The sequence below is a fragment of the Tamandua tetradactyla genome, chromosome 7 (assembly GCF_023851605.1).
Source record: "Tamandua tetradactyla isolate mTamTet1 chromosome 7, mTamTet1.pri, whole genome shotgun sequence".
NCBI classification, from domain to species: Eukaryota; Metazoa; Chordata; class Mammalia; order Pilosa; family Myrmecophagidae; genus Tamandua; species Tamandua tetradactyla.
The window spans coordinates 39,560,056-39,577,596 of NC_135333.1; positions in this window are offsets into that span (position 1 = coordinate 39,560,056).

Consider the following 17,541-nt stretch of genomic DNA (forward strand, 5'->3'; position numbering starts at 1 on the left):
AGGCCCAGCTCTTGACTTGTCCAATCTCTGCCCCAACCCCACTTTCTTTCTTCACAGCACCCACCCTGATTCCCAAGGATCCACTCATGGGTTACCATTTATCCCCTACCAGGCTGGAGCTCCCCAAGGGTGGTGGGGCCACATCTGTTGGCTCACCATTCTATCCTCACCACCGGACATGGAGGGGGCAAATAATAGGTGCTCAATAAATGCACAATTGAGTAGAGAATGCTTCTGGTTTGCCAGCAATTCCTGGCGTTCCTTGGCTTGTGGCGGCCTCTCTCCCATCCCTGCCTCCACCTTCACCTGGCTGTCTTTTCCTGTCTCTTCCCCTCTTCTTTTTTTTTCCAAATATATGTCATTTAAAAAAAAATTTATTGATATATATTATATATATTCACATACCATGTAATCATCAAAAGTGTACAATCAATGGTTCACAACATCATATACCTGTACATTTATTATCACAATCGTTTTTTTTTCTTTTTTTGTGAAAAACACCATATGTGCTGGTTTGAAAGGATGTATGTATCCTAGAAAAGCCATGTTTTAATCAAAATCCCATTTCATAAAGGTAGAATAATTCCTATTCAATACTGTATGTTTGAAACTGTAATCATATCATCTCCCTGGAGATGTGATTTAATCAAGAGTGGTTGTTAAACTGGATTAGGAAACATTTTGGAGAATGGAGATTCAGAGACAGCAGAGAATGCTGCAGCACCACGAAGCAGAGAGTCCATCAGCCAGTGCTTTGGAGATGAAGAAGAAAAATGCCTCCCAGGAATCTTCATGGAACAGGAAGCCAGGAGAGAAAGCTAGCAGATGATGCTATGCTCACCATGTGCTCTTCCAGCTGGGGGAGAAACCGTGACTGTGTTCACCATGTGCCTTCTCGGATGAGAGAGAAACCCTGACCTTCATCGGCCTTCTTGAACCAAGGTATCTTTTCCTGGATACCTTTGATTGGACATTTCTATAGACTTGCTTTAATTGGGACATTATCTTGACCTTAGAACTCTAAAGTAGCAATTTATTAAATTCCCCTTTTTAAAAGCCATTCTGTTTCTGCTATATTGCATTCAGGCAGCTAGCAAATTAGAACACCATATATACAAAAAAAAGCAATCATTTCAAAGCACATAGCAACAATTAGTTGTAGAACAGATTTCAGAGTTTGGTATGGGTTACAGTTCCACAATTTTACGTTTTTACTTTTAGCTGCTCTAAGATACTGGAGACTAAAAGAAATATCAATATACTGATTCAGCACTCATACTCATTTGTTAAACCCAACCTTCTCTGTGCAACTCCACCATCACCTTTGATCTTTCTATCCCACTGTTTAGGGGTATGTGGGCTATGCCCATTCTAGCTTTTTCATATTGGAAAGGGCTGTCAATGTGGTAGGGGAGCTCCTCTTCTTATAAGGACACCAGTTTATTGGATTAAGGGCCCCCAAATCCAGTCTGAACTCATCTTAACGAATTACATCCGTGACAACCATATTCCCAAATAAGGTCACAACCTGAGGTACAGGGGGTTAGGGTTTCAACGCATCTTTCTGTGGAGATGCAATTCAGCCCATCATGGGGACTCTGGCAATTCCTCTTGGAGAATAAAAGCTCTTTCTAGAGGCAGCACCAAAACCTGCTGTAGAATGAGCCAAGGGACGTCCTATCCAAGGACCTAGCCAGAGCTGGCTCAGTCTCCATAGCTACCCTGTACCTGGGCGGGGCAGGGAGCTTGTCCCATTTCACAAGGGAGATTCCGCTAGGTCGGGCGCCTTGCTGAGGTCTCCCAGCCAGTACAGGAGGAACCAGAGCTTAAAGCAGGGCTTTGGGCCCAGGGCCCTTTCTCCGGACTCTCAAACATTGTCAAACCCCGTGCAGGTAGAAAACAGGTGAGGGACCAGACCAGCAGCCTGGAGCTGCCCAAAGAAGGCACAGAGCAGAGGGAGGTGTGCATGGCTCTCACAGAGGAGGGGGGCCCTACCTTCTGTGGGAAGGACTGGCCGGAGCTGCACCTTCCTCCTCTCTGGTGCACCAGCTCTCAATGCCAAGGACTGCTTTAAGGAAGAATGCAGGCCCGGTGGCCGGCTGGTGGGGAGCAGGCGCTGGTCTGGGCCTCTCGCAGCCACTCCTGCTCCATTCTGCCACCTGCAGGCCAGCCTCCGCATAGCAGCCCGAACATGTTTTAAAACCTAAGTCAAATTCAGCCATTCTGGTTTCCATTGTGCAATAGAATAAAACCTAAATTCCTGGCAGTTTCTTAAAAAGCTAAGCATCTATTTACTATTTGCCCCAGCTAGTCCATCCCTAGGTGTTTCCCCAAGAGAAATGAAAGCCTATGTCTGTTACCAGATAAAGGCAGTGGGTTCTTTTGCCCAATGTACTCAAGTGACCAATTCATGGGACACTGGGGTTCCCAAGAAAGCAAGACTTATTACTACGTGCGTAGCAAGAGATCAGATGGACTAGCGGCCCAAAATCTCTCTCCCAGAGCTGAAGTAATTCTGAAGTTTTATAGAATGAAAGAATGGGCAGAGTTTAGGATAATGAGCACAGTGGCCCCAGATGGTGTAATTAGAGGTGATCTAGTTATTGAGCATGGACAGATTAATTACATACTTGATCACAGAATATGTAAAAAAAAATGGCAGCCTTCATATGATGATGGGGATGATTTTTAGTATTCTAATGAGGTACAGGTGACTTGTAGGTTAAAGTCTAAGCTACTGCACATGTCAGGCAGGCCCACTTTGGTTAGAACCAGTCTCGGTTATCAAGATAACTTTGGACTTGGGGTGGGTTAGTTCTAGGCTGACCCAGGACCCTTCATTAATAAACATCAGGGGCTGTCTTTAGTGATCACAAGACTCTAAAGTTGAAAACCTGGATAACTGGGTAGAAATGAAGGTTAGTCACCAGGTTTTTACAATCACAGGGGCAGAAGATAAGGGCTATACAATCTTTATCAGTGATCAAGGCACCGGGATTACAATTTAGTAATTTCAGGTCTACTCCAATATACCAGAAAGCAAAAAGGAATATCTATATGATTCAGCAATCAAAATCATCCCTCAACTCCTGATTCCTCAGTTACATGTCTGTCAGGGAATTTGTACAGGAACATCCATTGTAGCTTTATTTGTAATAGCCAAAAGGGAACAAACTGGAAACAACCCAAATATCCATCAACAGCTGAACTGATAAAAAAAAATTGTATACCTTACAATGGAACAGTACTCAGCAGCAAAAAGGAATGAACTACTGATACATGAACGAACATGGCTGAATCTCAAAATAATGTTAAAGAATCCAGCCAAAAGAGAGAATGTATGTATGATTCCATTTCTATAAAATTCTAGAGAATGCAGTCAAATCTATAGTGACCAAAAGCACACCGGTGATTGGCTGGGGATTAGATAAAGGCAAGGGGAGATAAATGGAGAGGGGATACAAAGGGGCCTGAGGAAACTTTTGGGGCTGATGGAAATGTTCATTATCTTAATTGTGGTGATGGATTCACAGATATACACACATCTATTTATATATATATATATGATTATATACTTTTAAAAAGTATGGTTTATTGTATGTCAATTATACCTCAAAAAACTGTACAAATAACATAATTTGAATTAGTTACCAACTGAGATTCCACTTTAAAAAAAAATCTGTATTTATGACTTTGCTTGAAGAATAGGCATGACTGACTGCAGGTAACTTGTCCTGTTGGCAGGGGGGAGGTGGCTGGGGCTGAGGACTCCAGGCCCCCCTGGACAGGGCACGGGCTCCCCAGCTGACCACGGTCCCTGACACTCCTGGTCTGCTTTACTTATCGCGTCCCCTTCGCGGCTCCATGGGCAGCTCGCATGTGGCCTGGGGAGGTGGGGTGGGTTTTGAGCAGGGACAGTCAGCTTGGTCCCTCCAGACCCTTGTTGGGTGGCCTGGCCTCCCGGGTGATGTTCAACAAAGCCCTTTCAGTCTGGCTTACCCAAGGGTTGCAGGTTAAGAAGAGCCCAAAACACCAGCTTCTGGACTTGATCCCACCACTGTCGTAGTGAATGTCTGCTCCATTCACACCAGGCTTTGCGTCATCACTATCCCCACTCTCTAGAAGCTAGTCGGGAATGTGGGGAGGTTGAGGGGGTGAGAAGGGGGGCAGGAATTGTGTAAGGACCCCTTTAGACATTATATCTGTACTGGATTGTTGAGCCTGTTTGACAAGGCCTGAGCATGGCTGCCTTGGAGTTGAGTGTGAGCCAATCTATCTACTGCACCCCCTTTCTTCCCCTCATCTTGGGGGACACAGGACACCCATTCTTCCTCAGATCTGTAGCCCCAGTGCACTGCACAGTTCAGATGTTAAGGAAATATTTGCAGAATTGATATGTGGCTTTGGCCACATCCTTTCCACTTTTCCCTGCCTCAGTTCCCCATCTCTAACGGATGTGTGGGCTTGATGCTTTCTAGGATTCTGGAATGATATATACCTTCTCCTGTTCACTTTTTCCTCTTCCATGCTGCTGAATACCAAGATGAGCTGAGTTGGTGTGGTGGGGGTGGGGGTGGGGTGGTTCAGAGGCCTGGACAGGGCTGGGATCTGGGGGGTTGGATGTGGTCCCACCCACAGGCAGGCTTAGGGAAAGAGAGTCTGAAGAGACCATGCCAGCTTGGGAATGCTGAAGGAAATGCAGTAATATTGAAAATCTGCCCTATAAAACCAGCTCAATTCTTAGGCAAACTGAGCCATGAAGGCTTCTATAAACAGGTTCCATCCTGTGACCCAGAATTTGCCAGAGCTCTGTGCTCTCATCGCTCAACCAACTCCACTTAGGGGATCCTTTGAGACCTAGCCACTTGGGGAGACAGAGAAATCTTGACTCCTCGCTGTTTTTGTTGACTGAATGAATAAAACAAATAGATTCTGTTTCCCTTTATGTCTTGGCCTCCAGGAAGCTCAAAGCACCTTTTCCTTGACTTTAGAAGGAGGAAATTTTGGCTGAATCTGCAGCAACCCCTCTTCTCTCCAGTCCCATCTCCTTCCCTCCAGGTTTGCTCCTGGTTAGAGCTAAGGAATGGGGTGGGATGGCAGGCAGAGGCTGGAGGGAAAGGGATACATGTCCTCAGGCACTGCATGGCTTCCCAGCTGGTCTCCCTGCCACTACTGTCTTTCCCTCCCAGCCTGCTGTCCACGCAGCAGCCAAGGAGAGCCTTCTAGCAGCCAGGCCCTGCCCGCAGCCCTGCCCAGAGCCGCCGGGGCCCCGGCTCAGGGCGGGAGGAGCTCAAGTGCCCAGGCTCCCCTTGCCCTCGCTGTCCTCACTGCCTATCTCTCTTCCCTCACCCCCCTGCCCGCCCCTGGCGCTTCTCCCAGCCGGTGCCAGTCTCCCTCCATCCGCTCCTTTAGGGATCAACTCAGATGGGCCTCCTTGCAGGGGTCTTCCCCGGCGCCCGGTGCCTCCAGCCCTCACGTCCCCAAATGCAGGAGGACACCTTTGTCTGCCCGATGAGCCCTCACTAAGATGCGACTTCGGTGAAGACAGGGCTCTCCTGCCGTCCGCTGCCCTGTCTCAGCGAGGGGGCTCCAGGCGCCAGGACCCTGCAGAGGAGCGCGGCAGGGACAGTCCCAACCGCCCGCAGCGGGCGCGATCGCCGCCCTTCCTCGCCCAAGTCCCCCCTCCTCGCCAGCCGTCACACTTTCACACCCTCCTTGCCCCGCCTCACGCCCTCGCCCCCCCCCAGGCCCTCACCCTCTCCTGGATCCCTCCTCACGCATCCCCCCACCCCCTGCTCTCCCTCCCGCATCCCGCCGTCCCCATCTGACAGTGCCCGAGAGGCGGTGCGCGGCCGGGCCTCTGTGGGGTTTTCTGGACGCTGGGAACTGTTGCCCTTAGAGGCTCTTCCTATATAAAATAAGGTTTAAGTATATTTCACGGCTGTAAAATATAATTAGGCGTAAAAACAAATATATAACACATGTTATATATTAAAACTTTTTCTTCTACCTAGAAGTTCATTTCTCTTCCGATTTGAGAAGAAATTGGCGAGTCACAGGAAGCGTGGGTGCCTCCAGGGGGCGCCCGGCACCAGCGAGCGGCACAGCCGGCTGCAAGACGGAGACCGGCCTGTGACCCCTCCGCAGGCTCCGAACACCCCCTCCCATCCCGGTCCCGGCCGCACCTAAATCCCGCTCGGTGTATATCTGACCCCTTGGCTTTTGCACCTACCATTCCTCTGCCAGGACCACGCCCCTCCCTCCGATATTCAAGTCCCGGCCGAGGTACAGCCACCTCCAGGAAGACTTCTGGGGCCTCCTGCCTGACCTGAACCCTCTCCCTGCATCCTGCAGCCCCCTGGGCCGGCCTTAACAGCCATTCCTTGTTTCCTTTTGCCTGGACAGTGCACCAGGAGCCGGCGGGCAGGTGTGGGACTCCGCGGTCCATAGTCCCAGATTCGGGGAATGATTTCCAGGCAAATAGATCTGGAAGCTGGGACCCCAGGCAGCTTTCCCAGGTCACTGGCTGTGGAAGTTCTGGTCCCCCTGGCCTTGCTCAAGGCTTGAATGATCAGACACTCAATAACCCGGTTCCCTGGCTCCATCTTACTGTAACCAAGAAATTAAGATTTAACAAATGATTATGATTACTGAATCATCATATAGATATTTCTTTTTACTTCCTGGTGTATTAAAGTGGCCAGAGAAAAATACTTAAAATTTCTGGACTATAATCCAGCCGTCTTGATCTCTGACAATGATTGTATAACTATCTAGCCTTTATCTTGGGATTGTGAAAACCTTGTGACTGGCCTCCACTTGTAGCCCTTTATCCTGTTTTTCTACTTAAGAGTCTTAGGATCACTAAAAACAGCTTCTGATGTTTATTAATGAAGGCCCTTGAGTCAGCTGAGAACTAACCCACCTTGATTCCAAAGCTGTCTTGCTATATGGAGCTGGATCTAACCAAAAATGGTTGTGCCTGACATGCGCAGTAGCTTAGACTTTAACCTATACATCACCTATGCGTCACCTATACCTCATTATAATACTAAACTTCAGGCCCAGCATCCTATTAAGGCCGCGGTTTTCTTACATTCAGTCCGTAAGCATGTAATCTGTCTGCGCATGCTCGATAGTTAGCGCACCTCTGACCTGGTCACCCGGAGCCATTGTGCTCATTATCCTAAAACCTGACCATCTTTTAATTCTGTAAAACTATCAGAGTTACTGGAGTTTGGGGAGACCCATTTTTAGGCTGGTAGGCCATCCAACCTCCTGCTTCACGCTTAGAATAAGCTCTTTCTCTCTTTGAAAACCCTGAGTCTCAGAAGTTGATCATTTGGCTGCTTCTGGCAGAGAACCCACTGCTCTTGAGCGGTATCATTATCAGCTCCCAGCAGTAGCATCTTTTTTTCTTTTTTTCAATTTTATTTTTTAATTGACGAAGAAAAAAACAACATACAAACTCGAACATTCTTAACATATAAACGTTCCATACATGGTGTACAATGGCTCACAATAGCATCACATAGTGGTATATTTATCACCCTGGTCATTTTTTAGATTTGCATCACTCCAGAAAAAGAAATAAAAAGAAAAAAGAAAAAACCCATACATACCATTGACAACTAGTATTTCCCTCTCATTGACAACTCCCTCTCATTGACAACTAGTATTTCTAGCTACCCAATATATTTTAACCTTTGTTTCCCCAATTTTTTTCTATACCCCTTAGCACTTCCTTTCATTGATCATCAGTATTTCAACCTACTCAATTTGTTTTAACATTCATTCTCTCTATTATTTATTTATTTTTAATCTACATGTTTTACTCATCTGTCCACACCATAGATAAAAGGAGCATCAGACACCAGGTTTTCACAGTCACATAGTCACATCCAGCAGTAGCTTCTGAGGATCTCCAAGAGAGATCCATCTCCAAGAGAGAGCATCTGGGAAATGACCTCCTGAGCTGCTGGGATGGAGGTGGGGGGTGGTGAAGATCCTGGCACCCCAGCCCTCCATTTCCTCCACCCTACCCCAACCTTTGCATCAGCTCCTCTCTCTGCTGGGAATGTACTTCCCCCTCCCTTGCTCCCTGCTTGCTGTCCCCTTGTCTAAGATGAGTGCTCCGTCTGGATGGGGGCTCATTGGGAAGCGTCTCTCCAACATGTGACAAATAAAAAGGTATTTAGAGATGTCTGAAAGTTACTTTCTAACAGTAAGTTAGAGTATCAGTTATCTCTGCAATAATCAGACCCCCTTATTTGTGTTTCGGGATTTGCAGGAGTCATGGGTTGGCAGACACCAGGGTTAGGGCAAAGCTAGATTTTAATAACTAGAAGCCACATCCTCCCCATGCTCTCCTCACGCTCTGCCTAGCTGTGTGTCTTTGGATAAGCCATTGAACCTCTCCGTGCCTGTTTGTTCACTTGTAATACGCGATAGTGAAAGAAGAGCCACCCCAAGGGGTCTCAGGAACATGAAGTACAAAAGGGCTCATGTTGCTTTCTATGAAATGGAGCTCGAAGGATATTAAGGAATGACGAGAAAGACAGACAGGATCAGGGGGTCTGAAGCTTAACGATAACAGACAGACAACTTTATTCTTAACCAGATCCTGCTTATATACTGCAGGAGGACAAAAGGCATGCATGCATTTCCTAAGGGAACGGAGTAGTTATCTTTCAGTGCTCTTCCTTCATACTTAAGATAACCATTTGGGGTAAACAAGCATTCTCTTCCTCCTAGGCTGTTTTATATAAATCAGATAACATAAAGCAGATTACAATCTCCACAGTTTACTGCCAACACCACCCTAATGCCATCTGCTCCTAACTAGTTCCGCAGGTCTTATTTTAATCCTATCTCCTGCAGGCCCATGCTACCTTCTCCATTCTCTTCCTGATTTGAAGCCTCAGTCCTACTCTCTCAGGACATCCAGCCTACCTGGTGAAGAGCCCTCACCTATAAAAACGGGACAGGGGAACCCACAACCCCAAATGGTCCTCACTCCATTGCCCTACAAATGGGAGTGAGCCAGGCCTTGCTGCTGCAAGGGAGGGTAACTCCTGGAGGGACAGACAGACATCAAAGTGATAATCACTGAAATAATCCTCAACAGAGAAGTCCCGAAAAGTTCCAGCAGAGCCCCGGCACACAGGAAGTCCTGCTGTTGTGGGGCGCACCGGAAGAGAGACCACACAAATCAAAACTGCAAGCCAATTTGGAGTCTTTATTAGCTGGCCGGCGACTGCCTCAGAAACCTCCAAGAAAGAGGATTCAGAGAGCAGCCCCTAGAGGTTTTCCAGGGGTGCTTATAAAGGCTAAAATCATGCTGTGGTTTTTTTTTTTTGCAGTTGCTGGCAAGCAAGCGGTTCATAGAAGCAGAAGAACGCCGTTAGCCGTTGCCAAAACCTATCCCATTGCCACAGTTTCTTAGCATTGGTTATTGTTTAACTCTCGGGGACATTCTGCCCCACTGGTGTGGGGACTCTCCCTGCTTGGGCCTGATTGACTGCTCCTGGCCCTCCACACTGCTTAGATTGCCTCCATGGTCATTTTACTGGAAATTCCAGCAGTGGCCTCAGGGGCCCTATAGCTCTTATAGGTCTGAGCTCTGTGACTCCCCTTTGAGGTCAGCTGCCCTTTCTCCCATGCTGTCCCCATTCCACCTGACCAGTAGAAAGGCGGCAGTTGATGGAGGATGCTGCATCTTCTGTCTGGTGGCAAGCAGGCCCCAGAGCCTCCTGCTGCCCAGCTGAGCTAAGAGATTGGCGCTCTGGCGCCATACTGCCCAGGCTTGTGGCCCACCTTGGCCAGACCCTAACCCCATGGCCATGTGGGCTGAATGGTGGCGCCGAGGTGAACCAGGTTGTAAGGCCTTCCAGGGCGATAGGTGACAGGATTGAGCCAAGATGGGGAACTAACTTCTGACCAGGGGGACCTGACGGGTGTTACAAAGGCAGGGCCAAGCCCCCAGAGAGCAGCGGCAGAGAAATCAATTCCGACTCTTCTGAGGTGCCCCCTGCGTGGGGATGGGGAGACTTGAGCTGAGGGGGACAAGGGGACGGGCTTCTAAGCTGACCCTGCGGGGACTATGCTGGGGGTGCAGGGGAAGCCAGCTCTTCCCCCCAGGCTACGGTCTCCCCACCAGAAGTGCAAGGCATTGATCATCTGCACAGAGGTCCCTTCCAGGCAGGCCCCCCTGGTGCCTGGGACACACACGGGGTGGGGGAGAGGGGGGCGGGCAACAGTGGAAGCAGGCTGAGGTGCCTCCTTCCCATCTCCAGCCTCTATGGTGCCTTCCCTGGGGGAACCCCTGGGAGACACACAGTGTAGCCAAGAGTGACAGAACCTACAGCCTGGCTTCAAGGTCTGGCAGGAGTCCTAAGGAAAGTCACATCAGCATTGTAACCACAGTTTTTTTCCTCTGTGAAATGGGGGTGACATCGGCCACCAACCCGAGTTGTCGTGGGGATGGAGGGAAGTGACGGGAGTGTGCTTTGGAGCTGTAAAAGACTGGCCCCTTCTCAGGCGAGGACCTGCCCTAGTTCCCACCCCCACCCCTGGCTATGACCCCACGGGGATGGCAGCCGAGGCTGTGTGGCGCAGGGAGAGGAATTCAGAGTCAACAGATGACTTTCATGGTAGGGCAGGTAAAAGCCCTTCATGCCGGTTCAGCTTCCAGATCTCAGGGATAAGAAGAAATTAATGTCTAATCCAGTCTTCATTCCAGAGACGGTCAAACCAGTTTGCCATTTCTCAACCAGAGAAGTGTCCCCTTCTCCAGGGCAAAGAGGCTGCAGCTGCGAGCCTTGCTGCAATTTCCAGGAACTTGTGGCCACCTGGCCCGGAATTGGGGGCTCCAGGAGTGTCCCCAGGACACCCTGTGGGTCTGACTGTGGTCAGTCCCCTGTGCCCAGCACAGGACAGGGCAGCTGGAAGGAACTGGGGGCCATGCATTGACTTCAGGCTGGGAGTCAGCCCCCTACCCCACGCCACTGCTCAGGGTGTGCCACTCACCCACAAATTCCGCGAAGCTCAGGGAGGCGCCTCTCTTCAGAGAATCAACCCCGGGGATCCCCGAGTGGGTGCTGTCAGGGACTAAGCACAGATCCTAGGGATGGGTGGCCTTGGCCTTGCTGCCCCACCTCCCCCCCGGCCCCCATGTTAAGCTGTAAAACACCTGCCCATCTCAGGTAAGGCAACGCCACCCTCCCAGCCTCTTGCCTTTGACTCTTCCCTTACAAAAACACCCACAAATGCAGCTGCTTCAAATTTCGAAATACATCCAGAGTGTGGGGCCCCCCTACCTCCACCATGGCCACCCATCCCCTCACTGGGCTCCTTTGCTCCCTACACAGTGGCCAAGTTAAGTGTGCAAAACTCAAAATCATAAAAGAGCTCTTAAAACTCAACAATAAGGGCAGGCCATGGTGGCTCAGCAGGCAGAGTGCCTGCCTGCCATGCTGGAGACCCGGGTTCAATTCCCGGTGCCTGCCCATGCAAAAAAAAAACCTTCAACAATAAGAAACAACCCAGTCACAGAACAAGCAAAAATCGGTCGGGACACCTCGTCAAAATATGCAGATAGCAAGTGAGCTTATGAAAAGCTGTTCAACATCATATGTCATTAAAACAACAAGGAGATCCCAGTACACATCTATTAGAATGACTAAAATCCCAAACACTGACACCAAATGCTGGTGAGGATGTAGGTTAACAAGAACTCTCATTCAGTGTTGGTGGGAATGCAAAATGGTACAGCATTTTTTGGGAAGAATTTGGCAGTTTCTTACAAAGCTAAACATAGGTGTACCACACAACCCAGCAGTCATGCTTTAGGAATTTACCCAAATATGTTAAAATAGCCTCACAGAGAAACCTGCGCTCAATTTTTATAGCAGCTGTGTTCGTAGTGGCCAAAAATGGGAAGCAACCAAGTTATCCTTCAATAGTGAATGGATAAACAAACTATGGTACAGCCATACAATGGAATATTATTCAACTATATAAAGAAGTAAACTACAAAACCTCAAAAGACAGGGAGGAGACTTAAATGCATATTGCTAAGTGAAAGAAGCCAGTCTGAAGAGGCTACTCATTGTAGGACTCCAACTGTATAATATTATGGAAAAGTAAAACTATAGAGACAGTAAAAAGACCAGTGAGTATCGGGGGTTGGGGCAGAAGTGGGGAAAAATACATGGGTACTACTGGGCATTTTTAGAGCAGTGAAACTATTCTGTGTGATCCTGTAACGGTGGATATATATATGATATTATGCATTTGTCAAAACCCACAGAACTACACAACACAGAGAGTGAATCCTAATGAAAAGTATGGATTTCAGCTGCTAACGATGTATCAATATTGATTCGCCCATTATAACAAATGTACTTCTCAAATGCAAGATGTTAATAATATGGGAAACTGTGGGTGTGGGGGAGATGGCATTTGGGAACTTCCAGTACTTCACAGTTTTTTTACTTACCTAAAACTGATCTAAAAGTAGTCTATTAAAAAGTATTTAGGGTAGGCAACGGTGGCTCAGTGGCAGAGTTTTTACCTGCTGCACTGGAAACCCAGGTTCGATTCCTGGAGCCTGCCCATGTTAAAAAAAAAAAAGTTTCTTTTTTTTTTTTTAACAAAGCACTCAAGGCAGGTCATGTCTCTCTCTTCAAGCACTCCATGGCTCCCATCTGCCTCAGCGCAAATGCAAGTCCTTGCCTGGGCCTCAGGGCTCTGCCTGATCTGCCTCTCACTTATTCTCAGCCTCTCCTGCCACTCTCCTCCTGCCCACAGGACCCCTCGTTGCTCCCCTAACAGGTCAGGCACATGCTGTCTTCGGGGCCTTTGCCTTAGGCATTCCCACACCTGCAAAGTGCTGCCCCAATTTGCACTGAGTAAAAGTGGCTCCTTTCTCCCTTTCTTTAGGTCTCATGAGAGAGGCCTTCCCTGTCCACCCTATAAAAATAGCCCCTCTCCTCATCCCTCTCTCTTCTCCTTACCCTGCTTCATGTCTCATCTTGGCTCTTCACACCCCTGCCACAGTACACATCTGCTTCTCTGGGTAACATCTTTCTGGATGACGTTGGTACCAGCAGGGCAGGGTCCTTGCTGCTTTGTGCACGGCTGCACCCCAGGGTCCAGGGCAGCGCTGGCGCACGGCGAGGGCTCAAGAAATGTTTGTTGAATGAATGGAACCTACTGCACAGCTAATGGGTGCAAAAGTGCTATGCAAACTGCAGAGTGCTGTGCACGTGTGGGCGTTATTCAGCTTGTTCAGTGCACCATACTGGAAAGTAAAAGTTTGGCACCCGCTCTTGCATCTGCTCTTACAGCTGCTCTCTCTAATCTGGAAACTTCCAGCAGCTCCACTGAAGGAGGGATTTAATAGCCCCATTTTAGAGCTGCTGACCCTGAGGCTCCAAATTCACATGAGAAGCCAACAGTGGAGCCAGGCAGGGTTCCCAGCCCATGCACCTGGCCCTTGCCGTGCTACTCCTCCTTCCAGAAAAGCTCATGCCTGCCTGGCATGATTCAATGGCCCTTCTTTTCCATCAATTTAAAGCTCTGTGTGTTCATTCATTTGTCAATTGAACACTGATGCACATGCACCCTGCACAGGGCACAGGAGTCATCATGACAAAGAAAACCCTTCTGGTGTCCTGGGGGTGGGGGCTGTAGTTCGGGGGGTGTTGGTGGAGAGAGACACGCCTCCAGCATAGCAGTGCTGTCCTGACTGCATAGGCCCTATGCTGGGGGGCTGTGGAAGGAAGACTTCCCGGACAAGCGGGATGTGGGTAGGCCTTGGCATGTGGGTGCAGGCGGTCCTAGGAGCAGGCACAGCTTGTGCACAAATGGCTTCAGAGCAATCTCAGAAGGGGGTGATTGAGAAAGCATTGATTGTTGATATCAAAGTCGGGGAGCACTGCTAAAGCCCTCATCTTTGAAGCCACCAAAGGGCAAGAGAGAGCCTGGTGAATTTGGGGGGATGCCAGCATTCAGGGGCAGTGCCAGGATATGAGGAGACAGCGGAGAGGTGAGGTGCAGAGGTTAGGGAGAGTGGACTGGCCATGGACACTGGGATAAAAAGTGTGGGTGTTACCCTAAAGACCACTAGGCACCCCAAAGGGCTTTACATGAGCAAAGGCACAACCAGATTTGCATTTTAGAAATGTCATTCTAGATTCTGGGTGGAGAATGCATTCAAGGGTGACACATGAGACAAGGAGGTCACAGAGAAAGCAGGACTGTGCAGTGGTTAGAGCATGGACGCTGTGGTCCTAGGACCTGGGTTTCAAACATGCCTCCCTACTTTCTACCTGGACGATGCTGGGCACTTCTATCCATCTGTACATCATAACATGTCAGGCACTGAGCTGGGTGCTGGCATTAGAACGGTGCAGAGACACAGTTCCTTTCCACCCAGAACCTACATTCCGGTGGACAGTTACTCAAGCCCTTTGAGCCTCAGTTTTCTCATCTGTAAAATGTAGGTAATAGCAGTACCTGCCTCCAAGACTAGATGTGGTAAATGAATTAACACACATAGAACACGTAGCATAGACCCTGACATGTGGGCCAGCACTAGTTAGCTTCTCAGTCCAGGCAAGAAGACATGGAGACCAGTAGCCTTGTTTCTTGAAGATGATTGTATAAAGCTATAATGTTTACAATGTGACTGTGTGATTGTGAAAATCTTGTGTCTGATGTTCCCTTTATCTAGGGTATGGACAGATGAGTAAAAATATGAATAAAAAAATAAACAAACAGTAGGGGAACAAAGCTTAAAATATATTGGGTAGATGGAAATATTAGCGGTCAATGAGAAGGGGGTAAGGGGTATGGGATGTATGAGTTTTTTCTTTTTTCTTTTTCGGGAGTGATGCAAATGTTCTAAAAAATTATCATGGTGATGAATATACAACTATGTGATGATATTGTGGGCCATTGATTGCACATCATTTTTGGAATGTTTGTATGTTAAGAATGTTTGTGTTTGTATGTTGTTTTGTCCATAAAAATAGTAAAAAAAAAAAAAAAAAGAGGTCATGGAGAGAGCTGGGGCAGGGTGCAAGGAAGAAATAAGTTTTGGAGTCATTTTGGGGAACTGGCTGTCCAGCACATAGCCGGCACTCAGTAACGATCTGTTGAGTAAGGTTGAACTCTGTGCGAGAGGAACTGAATGGGAGGAAAGGAGAATCGTGTCCGGGCAAACACTGGCCACACTGTTAACTACCATGGCCTTGGAGAAGACTGGTCAGGTCTGAGGGGCCTGAGGTGGAGGTCAAGTGTGGGGTCCCCCGGCATTGTACAGCCTGCCACCATCCCAAAGCATGGTGCTGCCTGCCCCTACCTCCAACTCCCTAAGGCTTCTCATCTCTGGGCTCCTCGAGGGAGCGCCTTAATTACCTCCATTTTACTGAAGCAGATACAGTACTGAGGCTTTGGAGAGGGGCAGGGAGTTATCCCAGTGAAAACCAGAGCCTGGTTCCCTGGTCCCAAACCGAATCTTCTGAGCTTCTTTGCAGCCCCTTGGATAGAGGATCACAAGGAGGGGATGTTCTGCAAGACAGGTACTTGGAAACGTGTGTTTGGAAGTGGGGGCTGGGGGCTGGATGGGTGAGCTCCTTATGACTGGAGACTTCCGTTTCTTTGCTTGTGTTTTGTTTTGTGTCATTTGAAACATTAAAAAAAAACCTTGGCTTCCAGGACATCTTGGAAATAGTACAAATGCTGAAAGCAAACGCCTGCTGTGGTGAGAGGGCTTCCCACAACTTTCTGTGACTTTTAAAGAAAAGTCAAGGAAACCGGCTCTGTCTTCTCTGGTGCTTGTAGAAACATTTCTGGGTCAAGAATTTCCAACCCATAAATTCCCCATGTTTCACATTCAAAGGAGGCCTGCAAAGGGCCGGGCTTTGCTTAACCTTTCACATCACAAGACTTCCTGCTTCAGGCTCTCTGGACAAGCTGAGCACACATCCCCTGGACCAAAGTTCAGAAAGTGGGCTGATGGATTGAGAGATAAAGTCAGATGGAAGTTCAGTGCCCCAGAATTCATCTGATCAAAGAGGAAAACATTTTTTGGAATGTCCACACAGGGCATTGGGCTGGAATAGAGGGATGTTGGCAGGTGGCTGGGTCTTCCTTTCTACTCTTCTTCCCCTCCACTGACACCAGCATTGGTCTCTCCTGAACAAATTTACCACCTGTGACTCATTCCTCTTGAATTTCTCCCCTCTTCAGAAATAACAAACAAAAGCCTACAGTCTTTGAAGTGGAGACTCGGTCATAAATCCAAGAAAATTTTTTTTAGAACTTTTTGGGCCTTTGCAGACTATTATTTTAACATTTCTTCCCAGATGTTTTCTCCGTATTTGGGCAAAGCAAAAGACAAGAGGACATTTTTGTTTGTTTTCTCATAAAAACTATAGTGTCTGGGACAAACCAGTGGATTCCTGAGCCACCTTCTCACGGTGTTTCTGGGCTGAGGCTTCAAGATCAACAGCTCTGTCATCCTCTGATAACCTCCAGGTTCACAAACAACTGTTGGACCGGAAATGTCAGCTCATAAAACTCTTGGAGGAAACTTCCATCCAGCACACGAGAGTCCTCATTTCTAGGGCATTTCCTGTTGCTGGAGATGAAAAGCTGATCCAATCTCGGCATGTCAGAGCAGAGAGGCAATCAAACTTTTGTGACAGAGGAGGTTTTCACAGAGGGGAAACTGAGGCCCAAAGAGGTTAGCACGGTGCTTGTGGCAGAGCCAGTTTTGCATAGAATCTCCCCTCCACTTCCAATTTTTTTACTTTAAAACTTTAAAAATCTATAGGAACATTTCAAGAACAGTATGTTGAATACCTATATTCACTAATGTTTCATCTTCTGCTACATTTTCTTTATCTCTTTCTCTTTCACTCCATATATATGCGAGTTAGTTGCATAGATCATACAAGTGACCCCAAATCCTTCAGCATTGTGGTCATACAAATTTCCTATCACCACGATTATCATAGGAAATTTGACGCTTAATCAACATTATGATCTAATTCACACTCCGTATTCATTTTCTCTCTCATTGTTATAGCACCTATAATAGTATTCCTTATAGGATTTGTTTTTATCCAAGAACCAATCAAGGTTACTTGTTGCATTTAGTTATGTCTCCTTAGTCTCCTGCAATATACAGCAGGGCTGAGACTCTTTGCATTTTTTTTTTTATTGACATTTCACTGCATCCCGACTAGGTGGTTGCAGAAAGTCCCTCCATTTGGATTTATCTGATTGTTTCCCACTGATTTGACTTGGGTTAAACTTTTAGAGTAAGAAAACCATACGGATGGCGCTGAGTCTTCTCAGTGGGTGCCATCAGGGAGAGCATGGAGCCGGCCACCTGTTACGGGTGATGTTAAGTTTGGTTATTTGGTTAAGTTGGTATCCCCCAGATTTCTATGTATCTTGTTCCTCCAAAATTTCTTACCCCATGGTTTTAGCATCCATTGAGATGCTACAGGGTGTCTGTAAAAT